The sequence below is a fragment of the Engystomops pustulosus genome, chromosome 6 (genome assembly GCF_040894005.1).
Source record: "Engystomops pustulosus chromosome 6, aEngPut4.maternal, whole genome shotgun sequence".
Lineage (NCBI taxonomy): Eukaryota > Metazoa > Chordata > Amphibia > Anura > Leptodactylidae > Engystomops > Engystomops pustulosus.
The window spans coordinates 166,419,108-166,433,152 of record NC_092416.1 but is presented as its reverse complement, the minus strand read 5'-3'; the positions used below and the strand labels follow the sequence as shown (position 1 = coordinate 166,433,152).

General features: G+C 43.2%; 27 non-coding genes across 27 annotated transcripts; all 27 read left to right on the top strand.

Annotated features, from left to right (window-relative positions):
- The first annotated feature begins 178 nt into the window (after positions 1–178).
- Positions 179–251, top strand: TRNAV-CAC (transfer RNA valine (anticodon CAC)). Its single transcript has one exon. It is a non-coding gene; the product is annotated as a tRNA-Val (tRNA).
- A 146-nt stretch (positions 252–397) lies between these two features.
- On the top strand, positions 398–470 carry TRNAV-AAC (transfer RNA valine (anticodon AAC)). The gene has a single exon. It is a non-coding gene; the product is annotated as a tRNA-Val (tRNA).
- A 470-nt stretch (positions 471–940) lies between these two features.
- Positions 941–1,013, top strand: TRNAV-AAC (transfer RNA valine (anticodon AAC)). Its single transcript has one exon. It is a non-coding gene; the product is annotated as a tRNA-Val (tRNA).
- Positions 1,014–1,559: 546 nt separating this feature from the next.
- On the top strand, positions 1,560–1,632 carry TRNAV-CAC (transfer RNA valine (anticodon CAC)). The gene has a single exon. It is a non-coding gene; the product is annotated as a tRNA-Val (tRNA).
- A 146-nt stretch (positions 1,633–1,778) lies between these two features.
- Positions 1,779–1,851, top strand: TRNAV-AAC (transfer RNA valine (anticodon AAC)). Its single transcript has one exon. It is a non-coding gene; the product is annotated as a tRNA-Val (tRNA).
- A 546-nt stretch (positions 1,852–2,397) lies between these two features.
- Positions 2,398–2,470, top strand: TRNAV-CAC (transfer RNA valine (anticodon CAC)). The gene has a single exon. It is a non-coding gene; the product is annotated as a tRNA-Val (tRNA).
- Positions 2,471–2,616: 146 nt separating this feature from the next.
- Positions 2,617–2,689, top strand: TRNAV-AAC (transfer RNA valine (anticodon AAC)). Its single transcript has one exon. It is a non-coding gene; the product is annotated as a tRNA-Val (tRNA).
- A 470-nt stretch (positions 2,690–3,159) lies between these two features.
- TRNAV-AAC (transfer RNA valine (anticodon AAC)) lies at positions 3,160–3,232 on the top strand. Its single transcript has one exon. It is a non-coding gene; the product is annotated as a tRNA-Val (tRNA).
- Positions 3,233–3,702: 470 nt separating this feature from the next.
- On the top strand, positions 3,703–3,775 carry TRNAV-AAC (transfer RNA valine (anticodon AAC)). The gene has a single exon. It is a non-coding gene; the product is annotated as a tRNA-Val (tRNA).
- A 546-nt stretch (positions 3,776–4,321) lies between these two features.
- Positions 4,322–4,394, top strand: TRNAV-CAC (transfer RNA valine (anticodon CAC)). Its single transcript has one exon. It is a non-coding gene; the product is annotated as a tRNA-Val (tRNA).
- Positions 4,395–4,540: 146 nt separating this feature from the next.
- Positions 4,541–4,613, top strand: TRNAV-AAC (transfer RNA valine (anticodon AAC)). The gene has a single exon. It is a non-coding gene; the product is annotated as a tRNA-Val (tRNA).
- A 546-nt stretch (positions 4,614–5,159) lies between these two features.
- TRNAV-CAC (transfer RNA valine (anticodon CAC)) lies at positions 5,160–5,232 on the top strand. The gene has a single exon. It is a non-coding gene; the product is annotated as a tRNA-Val (tRNA).
- Positions 5,233–5,378: 146 nt separating this feature from the next.
- On the top strand, positions 5,379–5,451 carry TRNAV-AAC (transfer RNA valine (anticodon AAC)). Its single transcript has one exon. It is a non-coding gene; the product is annotated as a tRNA-Val (tRNA).
- Positions 5,452–5,921: 470 nt separating this feature from the next.
- Positions 5,922–5,994, top strand: TRNAV-AAC (transfer RNA valine (anticodon AAC)). The gene has a single exon. It is a non-coding gene; the product is annotated as a tRNA-Val (tRNA).
- A 546-nt stretch (positions 5,995–6,540) lies between these two features.
- On the top strand, positions 6,541–6,613 carry TRNAV-CAC (transfer RNA valine (anticodon CAC)). The gene has a single exon. It is a non-coding gene; the product is annotated as a tRNA-Val (tRNA).
- Positions 6,614–6,759: 146 nt separating this feature from the next.
- Positions 6,760–6,832, top strand: TRNAV-AAC (transfer RNA valine (anticodon AAC)). The gene has a single exon. It is a non-coding gene; the product is annotated as a tRNA-Val (tRNA).
- A 546-nt stretch (positions 6,833–7,378) lies between these two features.
- On the top strand, positions 7,379–7,451 carry TRNAV-CAC (transfer RNA valine (anticodon CAC)). Its single transcript has one exon. It is a non-coding gene; the product is annotated as a tRNA-Val (tRNA).
- A 689-nt stretch (positions 7,452–8,140) lies between these two features.
- TRNAV-AAC (transfer RNA valine (anticodon AAC)) lies at positions 8,141–8,213 on the top strand. The gene has a single exon. It is a non-coding gene; the product is annotated as a tRNA-Val (tRNA).
- A 546-nt stretch (positions 8,214–8,759) lies between these two features.
- TRNAV-CAC (transfer RNA valine (anticodon CAC)) lies at positions 8,760–8,832 on the top strand. Its single transcript has one exon. It is a non-coding gene; the product is annotated as a tRNA-Val (tRNA).
- A 146-nt stretch (positions 8,833–8,978) lies between these two features.
- TRNAV-AAC (transfer RNA valine (anticodon AAC)) lies at positions 8,979–9,051 on the top strand. Its single transcript has one exon. It is a non-coding gene; the product is annotated as a tRNA-Val (tRNA).
- Positions 9,052–9,817: 766 nt separating this feature from the next.
- On the top strand, positions 9,818–9,890 carry TRNAV-AAC (transfer RNA valine (anticodon AAC)). The gene has a single exon. It is a non-coding gene; the product is annotated as a tRNA-Val (tRNA).
- A 470-nt stretch (positions 9,891–10,360) lies between these two features.
- Positions 10,361–10,433, top strand: TRNAV-AAC (transfer RNA valine (anticodon AAC)). Its single transcript has one exon. It is a non-coding gene; the product is annotated as a tRNA-Val (tRNA).
- A 546-nt stretch (positions 10,434–10,979) lies between these two features.
- TRNAV-CAC (transfer RNA valine (anticodon CAC)) lies at positions 10,980–11,052 on the top strand. The gene has a single exon. It is a non-coding gene; the product is annotated as a tRNA-Val (tRNA).
- A 146-nt stretch (positions 11,053–11,198) lies between these two features.
- Positions 11,199–11,271, top strand: TRNAV-AAC (transfer RNA valine (anticodon AAC)). The gene has a single exon. It is a non-coding gene; the product is annotated as a tRNA-Val (tRNA).
- Positions 11,272–12,360: 1,089 nt separating this feature from the next.
- TRNAV-CAC (transfer RNA valine (anticodon CAC)) lies at positions 12,361–12,433 on the top strand. Its single transcript has one exon. It is a non-coding gene; the product is annotated as a tRNA-Val (tRNA).
- Positions 12,434–12,579: 146 nt separating this feature from the next.
- Positions 12,580–12,652, top strand: TRNAV-AAC (transfer RNA valine (anticodon AAC)). The gene has a single exon. It is a non-coding gene; the product is annotated as a tRNA-Val (tRNA).
- Positions 12,653–13,959: 1,307 nt separating this feature from the next.
- On the top strand, positions 13,960–14,032 carry TRNAV-CAC (transfer RNA valine (anticodon CAC)). The gene has a single exon. It is a non-coding gene; the product is annotated as a tRNA-Val (tRNA).
- The last annotated feature ends 13 nt before the right edge of the window (positions 14,033–14,045 follow it).

The window sequence follows — 14,045 nt, the reverse complement described above, 5'->3', positions numbered from 1 at the left end:
AGTGGACATCACATTTGCCACAATTGTCGACGGTGCCCAGTTCGAGACAAGGTGGGAGTGTCGTTTGGAACCAATCAGAAACGCGTTTTGCGACTTTTGAATGACTCAACATTCCTCGCGTTGGTTTATAAATTTGGTTTTGTTTGCGTCTAAAGACCAGTTGAGGTGTTTTCATCGGGTTTCTGTAGTGTAGTGGTTATCACGTTCGCCTCACACGCGAAAGGTCCCCGGTTCGAAACCGGGCAGAAACATGAGATGTTCTACTTTTGAAGACACAAGAGAGAGAAATCTTTTTTCATTGTGTCTTTTCCTCCAAAGTAGCTGCCAGTTATTACTGCGCTCAGTGTTCTCCATCTAGTCTGCTGTACTCAAAGGTCTAGAAGTGAGCAGTCAACGTGTTTCTGTAGTGTAGTGGTTATCACGTTCGCCTAACACGCGAAAGGTCCCCGGTTCGAAACCGGGCAGAAACAAGAGACTGTCTCTTTTTTTTAAGGAATCGGAAAGAAAAATCTTGTTTCGTCGTGTCTTTCCCGCCACGGTAGATGCCACTCATACCTGCCACTAAGAGTTTGCTTCATATGCAAAAGAACCACTGATTTAAACAGAACAGAAAATGACGCAGGGGTTGCTTTTGCTATGGGGCAGTAACAAAATATTCCCGAGTGACATTCACTTTTAGATGACGAGAGAAGAAAGCCCTTGCATTTCTCTTTACATTAGTTTTGTTTGCCTGTAAGGACGGCTTCAGTTTTTTAAACAGTTTTTCAAGAGTAGGGGTTTTCACTTTTGCCTAACGCGTGAAAGTCCTTTTGAAGACACAAGACAGAGAAATCTTTTTTCATTGTGTCTTTTCCTCCAAAGTAGCTGCCAGTTATTACTGCGCTCAGTGTTCTCCATCTAGTCTGCTGTACTCAAAGGTCTAGAAGTGAGCCGTCAAAGTGTTTCTGTAGTGTAGTGGTTATCACGTTCGCCTAACACGCGAAAGGTCCTCGGTTCGAAACCGGGCAGAAACAAGAGACTGTCTCTTTTTTTTAAGGAATCGGAAAGAAAAATCTTGTTTTGTCGTGTCTTTCCCGCCACGGTAGATGCCACTCATACCTGCCACTAAGAGTTTGCTTCATATGCAAAAGAACCACTGATTTAAACAGAACAGAAAATGACGCAGGGGTTGCTTTTGCTATGGGGCAGTAACAAAATATTCCCGAGTGACATTCACTTTTAGATGACGAGAGAAGAAAGCCCTTGCATTTCTCTTTACATTAGTTTTGTTTGCCTGTAAGGACGGCTTCAGTTTTTTAAACAGTTTTTCAAGAGTAGGGGTTTTCACTTTTGCCTAACGCGTGAAAGTCCCTGTTTGAAAACCGTTGAGTTTCTGTAGTGAAGTGGACATCACATTTGCCACAATTGTCGACGGTGCCCAGTTCGAGACAAGGTGGGAGTGTCGTTTGGAACCAATCAGAAACGCGTTTTGCGACTTTTGAATGACTCAACATTCCTCGCGTTGGTTTATAAATTTGGTTTTGTTTGCGTCTAAAGACCAGTTGAGGTGTTTTCATCGGGTTTCTGTAGTGTAGTGGTTATCACGTTCGCCTCACACGCGAAAGGTCCCCGGTTCGAAACCGGGCAGAAACATGAGATGTTCTACTTTTGAAGACACAAGAGAGAGAAATCTTTTTTCATTGTGTCTTTTCCTCCAAAGTAGCTGCCAGTTATTACTGCGCTCAGTGTTCTCCATCTAGTCTGCTGTACTCAAAGGTCTAGAAGTGAGCAGTCAACGTGTTTCTGTAGTGTAGTGGTTATCACGTTCGCCTAACACGCGAAAGGTCCCCGGTTCGAAACCGGGCAGAAACAAGAGACTGTCTCTTTTTTTTAAGGAATCGGAAAGAAAAATCTTGTTTCGTCGTGTCTTTCCCGCCACGGTAGATGCCACTCATACCTGCCACTAAGAGTTTGCTTCATATGCAAAAGAACCACTGATTTAAACAGAACAGAAAATGACGCAGGGGTTGCTTTTGCTATGGGGCAGTAACAAAATATTCCCGAGTGACATTCACTTTTAGATGACGAGAGAAGAAAGCCCTTGCATTTCTCTTTACATTAGTTTTGTTTGCCTGTAAGGACGGCTTCAGTTTTTTAAACAGTTTTTCAAGAGTAGGGGTTTTCACTTTTGCCTAACGCGTGAAAGTCCCTGTTTGAAAACCGTTGAGTTTCTGTAGTGAAGTGGACATCACATTTGCCACAATTGTCGACGGTGCCCAGTTCGAGACAAGGTGGGAGTGTCGTTTGGAACCAATCAGAAACGCGTTTTGCGACTTTTGAATGACTCAACATTCCTCGCGTTGGTTTATAAATTTGGTTTTGTTTGCGTCTAAAGACCAGTTGAGGTGTTTTCATCGGGTTTCTGTAGTGTAGTGGTTATCACGTTCGCCTCACACGCGAAAGGTCCCCGGTTCGAAACCGGGCAGAAACATGAGATGTTCTACTTTTGAAGACACAAGAGAGAGAAATCTTTTTTCATTGTGTCTTTTCCTCCAAAGTAGCTGCCAGTTATTACTGCGCTCAGTGTTCTCCATCTAGTCTGCTGTACTCAAAGGTCTAGAAGTGAGCAGTCAACGTGTTTCTGTAGTGTAGTGGTTATCACGTTCGCCTAACACGCGAAAGGTCCCCGGTTCGAAACCGGGCAGAAACAAGAGACTGTCTCTTTTTTTTAAGGAATCGGAAAGAAAAATCTTGTTTCGTCGTGTCTTTCCCGCCACGGTAGATGCCACTCATACCTGCCACTAAGAGTTTGCTTCATATGCAAAAGAACCACTGATTTAAACAGAACAGAAAATGACGCAGGGGTTGCTTTTGCTATGGGGCAGTAACAAAATATTCCCGAGTGACATTCACTTTTAGATGACGAGAGAAGAAAGCCCTTGCATTTCTCTTTACATTAGTTTTGTTTGCCTGTAAGGACGGCTTCAGTTTTTTAAACAGTTTTTCAAGAGTAGGGGTTTTCACTTTTGCCTAACGCGTGAAAGTCCTTTTGAAGACACAAGAGAGAGAAATCTTTTTTCATTGTGTCTTTTCCTCCAAAGTAGCTGCCAGTTATTACTGCGCTCAGTGTTCTCCATCTAGTCTGCTGTACTCAAAGGTCTAGAAGTGAGCCGTCAACGTGTTTCTGTAGTGTAGTGGTTATCACGTTCGCCTAACACGCGAAAGGTCCTCGGTTCGAAACCGGGCAGAAACAAGAGACTGTCTCTTTTTTTTAAGGAATCGGAAAGAAAAATCTTGTTTTGTCGTGTCTTTCCCGCCACGGTAGATGCCACTCATACCTGCCACTAAGAGTTTGCTTCATATGCAAAAGAACCACTGATTTAAACAGAACAGAAAATGACGCAGGGGTTGCTTTTGCTATGGGGCAGTAACAAAATATTCCCGAGTGACATTCACTTTTAGATGACGAGAGAAGAAAGCCCTTGCATTTCTCTTTACATTAGTTTTGTTTGCCTGTAAGGACGGCTTCAGTTTTTTAAACAGTTTTTCAAGAGTAGGGGTTTTCACTTTTGCCTAACGCGTGAAAGTCCTTTTGAAGACACAAGACAGAGAAATCTTTTTTCATTGTGTCTTTTCCTCCAAAGTAGCTGCCAGTTATTACTGCGCTCAGTGTTCTCCATCTAGTCTGCTGTACTCAAAGGTCTAGAAGTGAGCCGTCAAAGTGTTTCTGTAGTGTAGTGGTTATCACGTTCGCCTAACACGCGAAAGGTCCTCGGTTCGAAACCGGGCAGAAACAAGAGACTGTCTCTTTTTTTTAAGGAATCGGAAAGAAAAATCTTGTTTTGTCGTGTCTTTCCCGCCACGGTAGATGCCACTCATACCTGCCACTAAGAGTTTGCTTCATATGCAAAAGAACCACTGATTTAAACAGAACAGAAAATGACGCAGGGGTTGCTTTTGCTATGGGGCAGTAACAAAATATTCCCGAGTGACATTCACTTTTAGATGACGAGAGAAGAAAGCCCTTGCATTTCTCTTTACATTAGTTTTGTTTGCCTGTAAGGACGGCTTCAGTTTTTTAAACAGTTTTTCAAGAGTAGGGGTTTTCACTTTTGCCTAACGCGTGAAAGTCCCTGTTTGAAAACCGTTGAGTTTCTGTAGTGAAGTGGACATCACATTTGCCACAATTGTCGACGGTGCCCAGTTCGAGACAAGGTGGGAGTGTCGTTTGGAACCAATCAGAAACGCGTTTTGCGACTTTTGAATGACTCAACATTCCTCGCGTTGGTTTATAAATTTGGTTTTGTTTGCGTCTAAAGACCAGTTGAGGTGTTTTCATCGGGTTTCTGTAGTGTAGTGGTTATCACGTTCGCCTCACACGCGAAAGGTCCCCGGTTCGAAACCGGGCAGAAACATGAGATGTTCTACTTTTGAAGACACAAGAGAGAGAAATCTTTTTTCATTGTGTCTTTTCCTCCAAAGTAGCTGCCAGTTATTACTGCGCTCAGTGTTCTCCATCTAGTCTGCTGTACTCAAAGGTCTAGAAGTGAGCAGTCAACGTGTTTCTGTAGTGTAGTGGTTATCACGTTCGCCTAACACGCGAAAGGTCCCCGGTTCGAAACCGGGCAGAAACAAGAGACTGTCTCTTTTTTTTAAGGAATCGGAAAGAAAAATCTTGTTTCGTCGTGTCTTTCCCGCCACGGTAGATGCCACTCATACCTGCCACTAAGAGTTTGCTTCATATGCAAAAGAACCACTGATTTAAACAGAACAGAAAATGACGCAGGGGTTGCTTTTGCTATGGGGCAGTAACAAAATATTCCCGAGTGACATTCACTTTTAGATGACGAGAGAAGAAAGCCCTTGCATTTCTCTTTACATTAGTTTTGTTTGCCTGTAAGGACGGCTTCAGTTTTTTAAACAGTTTTTCAAGAGTAGGGGTTTTCACTTTTGCCTAACGCGTGAAAGTCCCTGTTTGAAAACCGTTGAGTTTCTGTAGTGAAGTGGACATCACATTTGCCACAATTGTCGACGGTGCCCAGTTCGAGACAAGGTGGGAGTGTCGTTTGGAACCAATCAGAAACGCGTTTTGCGACTTTTGAATGACTCAACATTCCTCGCGTTGGTTTATAAATTTGGTTTTGTTTGCGTCTAAAGACCAGTTGAGGTGTTTTCATCGGGTTTCTGTAGTGTAGTGGTTATCACGTTCGCCTCACACGCGAAAGGTCCCCGGTTCGAAACCGGGCAGAAACATGAGATGTTCTACTTTTGAAGACACAAGAGAGAGAAATCTTTTTTCATTGTGTCTTTTCCTCCAAAGTAGCTGCCAGTTATTACTGCGCTCAGTGTTCTCCATCTAGTCTGCTGTACTCAAAGGTCTAGAAGTGAGCAGTCAACGTGTTTCTGTAGTGTAGTGGTTATCACGTTCGCCTAACACGCGAAAGGTCCCCGGTTCGAAACCGGGCAGAAACAAGAGACTGTCTCTTTTTTTTAAGGAATCGGAAAGAAAAATCTTGTTTCGTCGTGTCTTTCCCGCCACGGTAGATGCCACTCATACCTGCCACTAAGAGTTTGCTTCATATGCAAAAGAACCACTGATTTAAACAGAACAGAAAATGACGCAGGGGTTGCTTTTGCTATGGGGCAGTAACAAAATATTCCCGAGTGACATTCACTTTTAGATGACGAGAGAAGAAAGCCCTTGCATTTCTCTTTACATTAGTTTTGTTTGCCTGTAAGGACGGCTTCAGTTTTTTAAACAGTTTTTCAAGAGTAGGGGTTTTCACTTTTGCCTAACGCGTGAAAGTCCTTTTGAAGACACAAGAGAGAGAAATCTTTTTTCATTGTGTCTTTTCCTCCAAAGTAGCTGCCAGTTATTACTGCGCTCAGTGTTCTCCATCTAGTCTGCTGTACTCAAAGGTCTAGAAGTGAGCCGTCAACGTGTTTCTGTAGTGTAGTGGTTATCACGTTCGCCTAACACGCGAAAGGTCCTCGGTTCGAAACCGGGCAGAAACAAGAGACTGTCTCTTTTTTTTAAGGAATCGGAAAGAAAAATCTTGTTTTGTCGTGTCTTTCCCGCCACGGTAGATGCCACTCATACCTGCCACTAAGAGTTTGCTTCATATGCAAAAGAACCACTGATTTAAACAGAACAGAAAATGACGCAGGGGTTGCTTTTGCTATGGGGCAGTAACAAAATATTCCCGAGTGACATTCACTTTTAGATGACGAGAGAAGAAAGCCCTTGCATTTCTCTTTACATTAGTTTTGTTTGCCTGTAAGGACGGCTTCAGTTTTTTAAACAGTTTTTCAAGAGTAGGGGTTTTCACTTTTGCCTAACGCGTGAAAGTCCCTGTTTGAAAACCGTTGAGTTTCTGTAGTGAAGTGGACATCACATTTGCCACAATTGTCGACGGTGCCCAGTTCGAGACAAGGTGGGAGTGTCGTTTGGAACCAATCAGAAACGCGTTTTGCGACTTTTGAATGACTCAACATTCCTCGCGTTGGTTTATAAATTTGGTTTTGTTTGCGTCTAAAGACCAGTTGAGGTGTTTTCATCGGGTTTCTGTAGTGTAGTGGTTATCACGTTCGCCTCACACGCGAAAGGTCCCCGGTTCGAAACCGGGCAGAAACATGAGATGTTCTACTTTTGAAGACACAAGAGAGAGAAATCTTTTTTCATTGTGTCTTTTCCTCCAAAGTAGCTGCCAGTTATTACTGCGCTCAGTGTTCTCCATCTAGTCTGCTGTACTCAAAGGTCTAGAAGTGAGCAGTCAACGTGTTTCTGTAGTGTAGTGGTTATCACGTTCGCCTAACACGCGAAAGGTCCCCGGTTCGAAACCGGGCAGAAACAAGAGACTGTCTCTTTTTTTTAAGGAATCGGAAAGAAAAATCTTGTTTCGTCGTGTCTTTCCCGCCACGGTAGATGCCACTCATACCTGCCACTAAGAGTTTGCTTCATATGCAAAAGAACCACTGATTTAAACAGAACAGAAAATGACGCAGGGGTTGCTTTTGCTATGGGGCAGTAACAAAATATTCCCGAGTGACATTCACTTTTAGATGACGAGAGAAGAAAGCCCTTGCATTTCTCTTTACATTAGTTTTGTTTGCCTGTAAGGACGGCTTCAGTTTTTTAAACAGTTTTTCAAGAGTAGGGGTTTTCACTTTTGCCTAACGCGTGAAAGTCCCTGTTTGAAAACCGTTGAGTTTCTGTAGTGAAGTGGACATCACATTTGCCACAATTGTCGACGGTGCCCAGTTCGAGACAAGGTGGGAGTGTCGTTTGGAACCAATCAGAAACGCGTTTTGCGACTTTTGAATGACTCAACATTCCTCGCGTTGGTTTATAAATTTGGTTTTGTTTGCGTCTAAAGACCAGTTGAGGTGTTTTCATCGGGTTTCTGTAGTGTAGTGGTTATCACGTTCGCCTCACACGCGAAAGGTCCCCGGTTCGAAACCGGGCAGAAACATGAGATGTTCTACTTTTGAAGACACAAGAGAGAGAAATCTTTTTTCATTGTGTCTTTTCCTCCAAAGTAGCTGCCAGTTATTACTGCGCTCAGTGTTCTCCATCTAGTCTGCTGTACTCAAAGGTCTAGAAGTGAGCAGTCAACGTGTTTCTGTAGTGTAGTGGTTATCACGTTCACCTAACACGCGAAAGGTCCCCGGTTCGAAACCGGGCAGAAACAAGAGACTGTCTCTTTTTTTTAAGGAATCGGAAAGAAAAATCTTGTTTCGTCGTGTCTTTCCCGCCACGGTAGATGCTACTCATACCTGCCACTAAGAGTTTGCTTCATATGCAAAAGAACCACTGATTTAAACAGAACAGAAAATGACGCAGGGGTTGCTTTTGCTATGGGGCAGTAACAAAATATTCCCGAGTGACATTCACTTTTAGATGACGAGAGAAGAAAGCCCTTGCATTTCTCTTTACATTAGTTTTGTTTGCCTGTAAGGACGGCTTCAGTTTTTTAAACAGTTTTTCAAGAGTAGGGGTTTTCACTTTTGCCTAACGCGTGAAAGTCCTTTTGAAGACACAAGAGAGAGAAATCTTTTTTCATTGTGTCTTTTCCTCCAAAGTAGCTGCCAGTTATTACTGCGCTCAGTGTTCTCCATCTAGTCTGCTGTACTCAAAGGTCTAGAAGTGAGCCGTCAACGTGTTTCTGTAGTGTAGTGGTTATCACGTTCGCCTAACACGCGAAAGGTCCTCGGTTCGAAACCGGGCAGAAACAAGAGACTGTCTCTTTTTTTTAAGGAATCGGAAAGAAAAATCTTGTTTTGTCGTGTCTTTCCCGCCACGGTAGATGCCACTCATACCTGCCACTAAGAGTTTGCTTCATATGCAAAAGAACCACTGATTTAAACAGAACAGAAAATGACGCAGGGGTTGCTTTTGCTATGGGGCAGTAACAAAATATTCCCGAGTGACATTCACTTTTAGATGACGAGAGAAGAAAGCCCTTGCATTTCTCTTTACATTAGTTTTGTTTGCCTGTAAGGACGGCTTCAGTTTTTTAAACAGTTTTTCAAGAGTAGGGGTTTTCACTTTTGCCTAACGCGTGAAAGTCCCTGTTTGAAAACCGTTGAGTTTCTGTAGTGAAGTGGACATCACATTTGCCACAATTGTCGACGGTGCCCAGTTCGAGACAAGGTGGGAGTGTCGTTTGGAACCAATCAGAAACGCGTTTTGCGACTTTTGAATGACTCAACATTCCTCGCGTTGGTTTATAAATTTGGTTTTGTTTGCGTCTAAAGACCAGTTGAGGTGTTTTCATCGGGTTTCTGTAGTGTAGTGGTTATCACGTTCGCCTCACACGCGAAAGGTCCCCGGTTCGAAACCGGGCAGAAACATGAGATGTTCTACTTTTGAAGACACAAGAGAGAGAAATCTTTTTTCATTGTGTCTTTTCCTCCAAAGTAGCTGCCAGTTATTACTGCGCTCAGTGTTCTCCATCTAGTCTGCTGTACTCAAAGGTCTAGAAGTGAGCAGTCAACGTGTTTCTGTAGTGTAGTGGTTATCACGTTCGCCTAACACGCGAAAGGTCCCCGGTTCGAAACCGGGCAGAAACAAGAGACTGTCTCTTTTTTTTAAGGAATCGGAAAGAAAAATCTTGTTTTGTCGTGTCTTTCCCGCCACGGTAGATGCCACTCATACCTGCCACTAAGAGTTTGCTTCATATGCAAAAGAACCACTGATTTAAACAGAACAGAAAATGACGCAGGGGTTGCTTTTGCTATGGGGCAGTAACAAAATATTCCCGAGTGACATTCACTTTTAGATGACGAGAGAAGAAAGCCCTTGCATTTCTCTTTACATTAGTTTTGTTTGCCTGTAAGGACGGCTTCAGTTTTTTAAACAGTTTTTCAAGAGTAGGGGTTTTCACTTTTGCCTAACGCGTGAAAGTCCCTGTTTGAAAACCGTTGAGTTTCTGTAGTGAAGTGGACATCACATTTGCCACAATTGTCGACGGTGCCCAGTTCGAGACAAGGTGGGAGTGTCGTTTGGAACCAATCAGAAACGCGTTTTGCGACTTTTGAATGACTCAACATTCCTCGCGTTGGTTTATAAATTTGGTTTTGTTTGCGTCTAAAGACCAGTTGAGGTGTTTTCATCGGGTTTCTGTAGTGTAGTGGTTATCACGTTCGCCCTCACACGCGAAAGGTCCCCGGTTCGAAACCGGGCAGAAACATGAGATGTTCTACTTTTGAAGACACAAGAGAGAGAAATCTTTTTTCATTGTGTCTTTTCCTCCAAAGTAGCTGCCAGTTATTACTGCGCTCAGTGTTCTCCATCTAGTCTGCTGTACTCAAAGGTCTAGAAGTGAGCAGTCAACGTGTTTCTGTAGTGTAGTGGTTATCACGTTCGCCTAACACGCGAAAGGTCCCCGGTTCGAAACCGGGCAGAAACAAGAGACTGTCTCTTTTTTTTAAGGAATCGGAAAGAAAAATCTTGTTTCGTCGTGTCTTTCCCGCCACGGTAGATGCCACTCATACCTGCCACTAAGAGTTTGCTTCATATGCAAAAGAACCACTGATTTAAACAGAACAGAAAATGACGCAGGGGTTGCTTTTGCTATGGGGCAGTAACAAAATATTCCCGAGTGACATTCACTTTTAGATGACGAGAGAAGAAAGCCCTTGCATTTCTCTTTACATTAGTTTTGTTTGCCTGTAAGGACGGCTTCAGTTTTTTAAACAGTTTTTCAAGAGTAGGGGTTTTCACTTTTGCCTAACGCGTGAAAGTCCTTTTGAAGACACAAGACAGAGAAATCTTTTTTCATTGTGTCTTTTCCTCCAAAGTAGCTGCCAGTTATTACTGCGCTCAGTGTTCTCCATCTAGTCTGCTGTACTCAAAGGTCTAGAAGTGAGCCGTCAACGTGTTTCTGTAGTGTAGTGGTTATCACGTTCGCCTAACACGCGAAAGGTCCTCGGTTCGAAACCGGGCAGAAACAAGAGACTGTCTCTTTTTTTTAAGGAATCGGAAAGAAAAATCTTGTTTTGTCGTGTCTTTCCCGCCACGGTAGATGCCACTCATACCTGCCACTAAGAGTTTGCTTCATATGCAAAAGAACCACTGATTTAAACAGAACAGAAAATGACGCAGGGGTTGCTTTTGCTATGGGGCAGTAACAAAATATTCCCGAGTGACATTCACTTTTAGATGACGAGAGAAGAAAGCCCTTGCATTTCTCTTTACATTAGTTTTGTTTGCCTGTAAGGACGGCTTCAGTTTTTTAAACAGTTTTTCAAGAGTAGGGGTTTTCACTTTTGCCTAACGCGTGAAAGTCCCTGTTTGAAAACCGTTGAGTTTCTGTAGTGAAGTGGACATCACATTTGCCACAATTGTCGACGGTGCCCAGTTCGAGACAAGGTGGGAGTGTCGTTTGGAACCAATCAGAAACGCGTTTTGCGACTTTTGAATGACTCAACATTCCTCGCGTTGGTTTATAAATTTGGTTTTGTTTGCGTCTAAAGACCAGTTGAGGTGTTTTCATCGGGTTTCTGTAGTGTAGTGGTTATCACGTTCGCCTCACACGCGAAAGGTCCCCGGTTCGAAACCGGGCAGAAACATGAGATGTTCTACTTTTGAAGACACAAGAGAGAGAAATCTTTTTTCATTGTGTCTTTTCCTCCAAAGTAGCTGCCAGTTATTACTGTGCTCAGTGTTCTCCATCTAGTCTGCTGTACTCAAAGGTCTAGAAGTGAGCAGTCAACGTGTTTCTGTAGTGTAGTGGTTATCACGTTCGCCTAACACGCGAAAGGTCCCCGGTTCGAAACCGGGCAGAAACAAGAGACTGTCTCTTTTTTTTAAGGAATCGGAAAGAAAAATCTTGTTTCGTCGTGTCTTTCCCGCCACGGTAGATGCCACTCATACCTGCCACTAAGAGTTTGCTTCATATGCAAAAGAACCACTGATTTAAACAGAACAGAAAATGACGCAGGGGTTGCTTTTGCTATGGGGCAGTAACAAAATATTCCCGAGTGACATTCACTTTTAGATGACGAGAGAAGAAAGCCCTTGCATTTCTCTTTACATTAGTTTTGTTTGCCTGTAAGGACGGCTTCAGTTTTTTAAACAGTTTTTCAAGAGTAGGGGTTTTCACTTTTGCCTAACGCGTGAAAGTCCTTTTGAAGACACAAGAGAGAGAAATCTTTTTTCATTGTGTCTTTTCCTCCAAAGTAGCTGCCAGTTATTACTGCGCTCAGTGTTCTCCATCTAGTCTGCTGTACTCAAAGGTCTAGAAGTGAGCCATCAACGTGTTTCTGTAGTGTAGTGGTTATCACGTTCGCCTAACACGCGAAAGGTCATCGGTTCGAAACCGGGCAGAAACAAGAGACTGTCTCTTTTTTTTAAGGAATCGGAAAGAAAAATCTTGTTTCGTCGTGTCTTTCCCGCCACGGTAGATGCCACTCATACCTGCCACTAAGAGTTTGCTTCATATGCAAAAGAACCACTGATTTAAACAGAACAGAAAATGACGCAGGGGTTGCTTTTGCTATGGGGCAGTAACAAAATATTCCCGAGTGACATTCACTTTTAGATGACGAGAGAAGAAAGCCCTTGCATTTCTCTTTACATTAGTTTTGATTGCCTGTAAGGACGGCTTCAGTTTTTTAAACAGTTTTTCAAAAGTAGGGGTTTTCACTTTTGCCTAACGCGTGAAAGTCCCTGTTTGAAAACCGTTGAGTTTCTGTAGTGAAGTGGACATCACATTTGCCACAATTGTCGACGGTGCCCAGTTCGAGACAAGGTGGGAGTGTCGTTTGGAACCAATCAGAAACGCGTTTTGCGACTTTTGAATGACTCAACATTCCTCGCGTTGGTTTATAAATTTGGTTTTGTTTGCGTCTAAAGACCAGTTGAGGTGTTTTCATCGGGTTTCTGTAGTGTAGTGGTTATCACGTTCGCCTCACACGCGAAAGGTCCCCGGTTCGAAACCGGGCAGAAACATGAGATGTTCTACTTTTGAAGACACAAGAGAGAGAAATCTTTTTTCATTGTGTTTTTTCCTCCAAAGTAGCTGCCAGTTATTACTGCGCTCAGTGTTCTCCATCTAGTCTGCTGTACTCAAAGGTCTAGAAGTGAGCAGTCAACGTGTTTCTGTAGTGTAGTGGTTATCACGTTCGCCTAACACGCGAAAGGTCCCCGGTTCGAAACCGGGCAGAAACAAGAGACTGTCTCTTTTTTTAAGGAATCGGAAAGAAAAATCTTGTTTCGTCGTGTCTTTCCCGCCACGGTAGATGCCACTCATACCTGCCACTAAGAGTTTGCTTCATATGCAAAAGAACCACTGATTTAAACAGAACAGAAAATGACGCAGGGGTTGCTTTTGCTATGGGGCAGTAACAAAATATTCCCGAGTGACATTCACTTTTAGATGACGAGAGAAGAAAGCCCTTGCATTTCTCTTTACATTAGTTTTGTTTGCCTGTAAGGACGGCTTCAGTTTTTTAAACAGTTTTTCAAGAGTAGGGGTTTTCACTTTTGCCTAACGCGTGAAAGTCCTTTTGAAGACACAAGAGCAAGAAATCTTTTTTCATTGTGTCTTTTCCTCCAAAGTAGCTGCCAGTTATTACTGCGCTCAGTGTTCTCCATCTAGTCTGCTGTACTCAAAGGTCTAGAAGTGAGCAGTCAACGTGTTTCTGTAGTGTAGTGGTTATCACGTTTGCCTAACACGCGAAAGGTCCCTGCTTCGAAACCGGGCAGAAACATGAGATGTTCTACTTTTGAAGACACAAGAGAGAGAAATCTTTTTTCATTGTGTCTTTTCCTCCAAAGTAGCTGCCAGTTATTACTGCGCTCAGTGTTCTCCATCTAGTCTGCTGTACTCAAAGGTCTAGAAGTGAGCAGTCAACGTGTTTCTGTAGTGTAGTGGTTATCACGTTCGGCTAACACGCAAAAGGTCCCCGGTTCGAAACCGGGCAGAAACAAGAGACTGTCTCTTTTTTTTAAGGAATCGGAAAGAAAAATCTTGTTTCGTCGTGTCTTTCCCGCCACGGTAGATGCCACTCATACCTGCCACTAAGAGTTTTCTTCATATGCAAAAGAACCACTGATTTAAACAGAACAGAAAATGACGCAGGGGTTGCTTTTGCTATGGGGCAGTAACAAAATATTCCCGAGTGACATTCACTTTTACATGACGAGAGAAGAAAGCCCTTGCATTTCTCTTTACATTAGTTTTGTTTGCCTGTAAGGACGGCTTCAGTTTTTTAAACAGTTTTTCAAGAGTAGGGGTTTTCACTTTTGCCTAACGCGTGAAAGTCCCTGTTTGAAAACCGTTGAGTTTCTGTAGTGAATTGGACATCACATTTGCCACAATTGTCGACGGTGCCCAGTTCGAGACAAGGTGGGAGTGTCGTTTGGAACCAATCAGAAACGCGTTTTGCGACTTTTGAATGACTCAACATTCCTCGCGTTGGTTTATAAATTTGGTTTTGTTTGCGTCTAAAGACCAGTTGAGGTGTTTTCATCGGGTTTCTGTAGTGTAGTGGTTATCACGTTCGCCTCACACGCGAAAGGTCCCCGGTTCGAAACCGGGCAGAAACATGAGATGTTCTAC